General features: G+C 34.5%; 1 pseudogene; it reads right to left on the bottom strand.

Moving 5' to 3' along the window:
* Positions 1-2,569: 2,569 nt before the first annotated feature.
* Positions 2,570-5,162, bottom strand: LOC141705845 (beta-bisabolene synthase-like; annotated as a pseudogene).
* Between the last annotated feature and the right edge of the window lie 1,125 nt (positions 5,163-6,287).

The raw sequence follows: 6,287 nt of genomic DNA, 5'->3' as shown, positions 1-6,287 counted from the left end.
TTTATCATTATTTATATAAATTCTCCAATTCATTAAATATGATTAATTAATAAATTAATCATATTTATTCTACATCGTGAGGGATACTTCTCAGCATATCGCGACTATCCGGATAATACGAATTCACTGCTTAGAATACCAAGAACCTATTCAGTGAGTAGTTACCGTACAATCAATTCCTTCTACCCTGCAATGTCACGATTAAATATAAGGCATGGAACTTGTGTCAAGCCTATCTTATTTTATCATTTGCTTTCCCATTCACTATGCTTAGTTCTATTTAATGTAAATTAGAAACTCCTTTCTAATTTCATTCAGTCTGGCCAGAGATTCCTGAACTAGCATAAGTGGATCAGTATTGAACATTCTCTTCCTTCATTGGAAGGGGTAGATCCTTTATTGATCATACACTATCTTCGTGTACAAATTCCTATACCGAGTAGAGCCCTTATAATTGTCCCTAGAGACTAAGAACTAAACCAAAGCATAGTTCAGTGTACACAAGATGACTATGATGACCTCAAGTCTAAGGATACTTGTACAACTATCACTATGGGAACAATTGTTGACACGTGAGTGAACTCCATCAGTTGTTCAACTGTGTGAGTCATGTTCAGTGAACTTATTCTATAATAAGCACCTATATACTAGCTATAGTGTCACCACACAAATGTCTATGAGAACAGACATCCTTCATAATGAAGCAAGCATAGTATGTACCGATCTTTGCAGATTACTAATTACCAGTTAGTAATCCTATGACCAGGAAATATTTAAGTTTAGAGTTATCATCTTTTAGGTCTCATTATTATGATCTCATCATAATCCATAAAAAGCTTCACTCTAAACTATGGTATATCTTATTTAAACACTTAAATAGATAAAGCCCGCAATAAAACCAAAACAAGTCTTTTATTAATATCAACGAAATCAAAACATATTATATAAAAGTTATTCCTAAATCATCATACATGATTGGACTTAGGACACATCTCTTTCAACGTTCTCCCTCGACCAATTGTGCCATGACTTCTTCATCAAATTGGAATCTACAATACTTTGCCAGATGCCCTTATCTTTTGTATTTGAAGCATAATGGCTTTTTTGTGCCAATAATTATTTTCTTCATGATCGATCCTATGACAGTTGTTGCATTGAACCTTATTACCTGTGCCTTTTGAGAATGAAGTTTTAGCTAATAAAAGTCCCTCAATTTTTTTCTCCATTTTCTTCCTCCCTCATTGATATCTTTTGGTCTACGGTACTAAGGGCATTGACTAACTCCATTAGGGTTACTTTGGATAGGTCTTTGGAATCTTCAAGTGAGTATATTTTAGACTCATGTTTTTCAATAACGCTCACCAGAAAACCAAACAACCTAATTTTGTTAACAATGCTCATAAGCTTACTCACATATTTCCTAATAGTTCTGTTCCCCTTCATCCGCTGCATCTCAAATTCTCGTTTGTGATTCAAAACTTGCATCAACTTTATTTTAGCAATTCCTTCAAACTCTTCCTTTAACATGCTCCATGCCTTTTTTGGTGACTCGCAAGTCATGATACTTGTGAAGATTCCATCCGACACCGCCGAATGAATACATGAAAGTGCCTTGGCTTCTCTTGTCGCTTCTTCGTCACGTTTTTGGATTTGAAAGCTATGAGTTTGTGGGAAGCAATTAAGAGTGATGTTGAACAAACCCCTCTTCCAAAAGATCCAATAGTAGCTCAAATAAAAAAAAACGTGACGAAGAAGCCGCAAGAGAAGTAAAGGCACTTTCATGTATTCATTCAGCGGTGTCATATGGAATCTTCACAAGTATCATGACTTGCGAGTCACCAAAAGAGACATGGAGCATGCTAAAGGAAGAATTTGAGATTCAAAACTTACATCAACTTTTGTTTTAGCTTTTCCTTCAAACTCTTCCTTTAGCATGCTCCATGACTCTTTTGGTGACTCGCAAGTCATGATACTTGTGAAGATTCCATCCGACACCGCCGAATGAATACATGGAAGTGCCTTTGCTTCTCTTGCCGCTTTTTTATCACGTTTTTTTTATTTGAGATGCTGTTGGATTTTGTGGAAGAGGGGTTGGTTCAACATTACTCTCAATTGCTTCCCACAAACTTATAACTTTCAAATATGATTTCATTTTAACAGTCCGTGAATTATAATGATCTCCTTTTAATGTAGATATCGAAAGAGAAAATTATTTGATACCATTTGAAAAAATACAAAGATTGCTTATCTATATATATATTTAAATAACTTCACAAGCCCTTTAAATTTATAGCTCTGATATCACGTGATGAAATCAGAAAGCTAATGTTTGAAAACGAACACAATATTTGTATATATATTAACCGGGAAAATATATGATGGATCTTATCCCATTCAATAAAACTAGTATATGCAAATTATATATAACATGATTACTACTTAATGGGGATGCTAAAAATCAGCAACTACATTCAAACTTCGACTCCACTGCTCCCACACTCCTCAAAACTCTGAACAATCAAATGACCAAGTCCTATGCATTACAACGGGCGGATTACAACGTTTATTTAAAACAAAACAATAAAACAACTAAATAAAGAAAATACTTAAATGATAAGTTTAAGATTAAATTCCAACAGTCATGAGTTCAGAAGCTGCATTCAACGATTAAAGAGTAAATGGTTCCACCAATAACGATTTCAAAAGGTCCTTGATCCAGTTTTGAGGGATGCCAAGTCCATCTCCGTACTGATAAAAGGTTTGAGTTGTCCTTGCAAGATTTGGATTCGCTGTGAGAAATGGTTCACCGAAAGGATAACTTCCAAGCAAATCTTTATTCAGAATCTTCCATGTCTCGTGCACTATATTATCAACATATTTTCTGGACTCTGCTTCACTTGCTCCAGTATCGTTCATGTAGCACTGGACTGCCTTCAAAGAATCCCCTCGTGCCAACTCTTCCTGAGTTGCATGTAAATCCAATTACAATTAGTACATAAATATGAAGACATAAAAATGATTCTGTGTTAAGGTCATCAGTGTACATACGGATGATGTTCCTAGATCATTGGTTAGTCGAAGAATCATGGAGGAGCACCACATAATACTCGGAAGCTTGTCAATATAATCCAATGCCTCCACAGTTATAATCTTTTCTGCAGTTAGGAAGTAAGCACAAAACAACACGATCGGAGCTGCACCTGAAACTGCACCATTTTCTATATATTCCTCTAATGTTGGCTTGTATCCGGAATAATACCATTTTGCTTCTTTGAGAAAAGCTTTACACATATTTGTCCACTGCCATGGTTCCAAAAAAAAAAAAATTTGAGGCGGTCTGTTAAGCGTATAAGGTAGATGAATTACTTCAATATTACAGTGAAAATTTGTTGCAGACGCATGACACAATGTCATACCTGTTTACTTAAATACGGAATGATGTTAAAGTCTCGTTCTTGCAATGTCCAGAATCCTATTTGATTTGTGGTATTGAACACTGCAAGAAGAACTGTCTTTAAGTTATTTGGGAGCTTGTCAATTTCCGTAATATCCCATCTGAAAAAAACATATATGATTCAGTGTTAATTTTTACTTAGAAATCCTCAATAGTAGGAAGAAATGTATTAATCACATGTACCTGTCAATAAAATCTGTGAAGAGCTCTAGCTCTTCTAATGACCCATATATATCGTACAAGTCGTCAATGATTATAAGCAAACAAATTACTTTGGTTCCCATTTCTCGGAAAGCGCTATATTCTGGACTCGGAACCATTCCACTGCACCAGAAATAATGTTCTACTAACCTGTCTCTTGCAAAGCTCGTCTTGCCTAAACCAGTCTCCGTCCACCAACTGTAATTGTTATTGAGAATATTAACCTCGAGGTTAACTTTTCCTTTAACTATCAATTCAGTTCCATAGTCCCTAGAAAATCACACCACAGAAAATCCGTTTATAATTACCTTGCTAGTTTGCCAACTTCTTTCTGGTTAACTGATTGGATGATGTTGTAGTCTAACTTGGCGAACCTAAGCAAGTCAGGGTTCATGTTTTGTTCTTTCTCGTATGCATTAATGTACCATATAGCCTCCGCTCTTGGTAGTTTCCAATGCAAAGGCATATCTAAGGCATGGTTCACTTTTGCTGCCATGTCGGAGGATAATCTACCGTTGTTGACAGAATTCTTTAAGTGTGTTGTTGAAAAGGCCGTTGCTTTATCAATGATTTCTTCGCCTTGAAAGCCAAAGAAAGATGCTTCATACAAGCTGAGCAATCCCTTCACATCCTCACTAAGATTTGCCTCAAAATTACCAGTGTCGTCGTCTATGAATGTCCTGAACACATCTGCCAAAAAACAAAGAAGATGAGAGATTAAGGTAAGACGTAAATAATTCTGATTTTGATGACGTTAATGAATAAATCATTAATATATATATCCATGCTCCCCTTAGCACTGATACAAAAGTAAAGCATAACAAACCTTGTGGCACAGCATATCCATGCTCCCGGAGAATCCTAAATCGCAGAGCTGTTGAATGAAGATCGTCATTCAACCATGCATCAGTGCTATTATATATAACATCAATTGCTTGCTTCACATCATTGTAAAATCTATAGTTCAACCCTAGCCTTTGAACCGCGTCAAGCAACTCAAGCTTGGCCAATGGGACATCTGTTTCTGCATGAATGAGACGTTTAATTATAGCTAGAGTGTAGCATCATGCATGTTATCGGATAATCTATACCAAGTACATATCAGTGTAGAGATTGCAATGTTAAAAATTGCTACTAAGAATGAGCTACAGAACAAGTATTAGTACAGTATAATCGCTGTTTAGTGACTTGACACCAAGTACATATCAGTGTAGAGATTGCAATGTTAAAAATTGCTACTAAGAATGAGCTACAGAACAAGTATTAGTACAGTATAATCGCTGTTTAGTGACTTGACGAAATTGTAATCCCAGAAACTTGGTGAATAGTTTGCATTTCTTCTAAGAGCTGCACCGTGATCTTGTTCAGGTATTTTTGCTTTGGATCTTATGCAATCATGAACTGGCCGTTCACTAGCAAAGAGTTTATAATTACTTCTTGCTAAAGGAATAAAACTGCGGGGAAGTGCAGTAAATAGGAAGGTCGTACTCAGACATTGAAGAGCCATATTTATCAGTTTTGGCGGAGGAGTACTGTTATTACTATGTATTCTGTGATATCTACAAACTGCAATATATATAGAACCAAATAGCAGTTGTTCTGATTTGACAAACAAATTCGTTATACCATTTATCATTATGCATTTGAAAAGTTATATATCTGCTACCTAGCTACTTTATGAAGTTCACAGATCGAACATCGATTGATTCTAAATTTTACTGCCCACCAGTTTTGCCTGATCGGCTGATGTTGGTCAAAATCATGTTTGGCCATTTTCTACTTTAGAAATTACTTAGAACGGAGGGGCAACTTTCTCAAATAATCGAAAATACTTTTTTTTATAATATCTCGATCCTTCACATCATTTTAACACCTTTTTCTAAGAAATACCTTAATGATAGGCATCCAAAATGTCAAATTTATAAATTCAACCAAAAATGCAGAATATAAATAATATTTTATATATAATTAAGAACACAAATGAAGTAATAGTACCATACTTTATGATATGCCAATTTTTGACATCTTTAAATTGACATCCCACGCTAACTAACTTGACATAACAGTTATATTCCAACAAATCCTATAACAAAGATGTCAAGGCACTTCATGCCATATGACGGTAACACTTGTTGGCACCCATCTTAGAAATTCTCTCGTACAATAGTGAGTGCTAGTCTCAATATGAATATTAAAAAAGTTTATGAATAATATGACACTAGTTGGTAACCCGTGCCAAGTACTGACCCTAATCTAAAAATAACAGTATCATGTTATTATTTGCATAAAACTGAAACTCATAATCCGTATAAAATGTAGATCTAAATAATATATAAAATACTGTTAAAATATGTAGTTAAAAAAATCGAAGTTAAGTGTAATTCTAAAATTTCACCGTATAATTTTAGTTATGCATGCACTTAAACATGTTAATTTACTAATAAGGTTATTTTAAAGTAAAACGATGTTTGAATGTTCAACAACAAATAAAAATTGAAGGGAAATAAATTTTACTGAGAGTAGAAGTTAATTTTTGTCGGTTGAGATTTTATTACATAAAATTTTAAAAATAGTTGTACAATTTTTTAGTGATTACCAATATTTAGAACCTAAACATAATTTACTTATTAGT

Source organism: Apium graveolens, chromosome 2, assembly GCF_009905375.1.
Source record: "Apium graveolens cultivar Ventura chromosome 2, ASM990537v1, whole genome shotgun sequence".
Classification (NCBI taxonomy): Eukaryota; Viridiplantae; Streptophyta; class Magnoliopsida; order Apiales; family Apiaceae; genus Apium; species Apium graveolens.
This window is presented reverse-complemented; position numbering and strand designations above follow the sequence as displayed.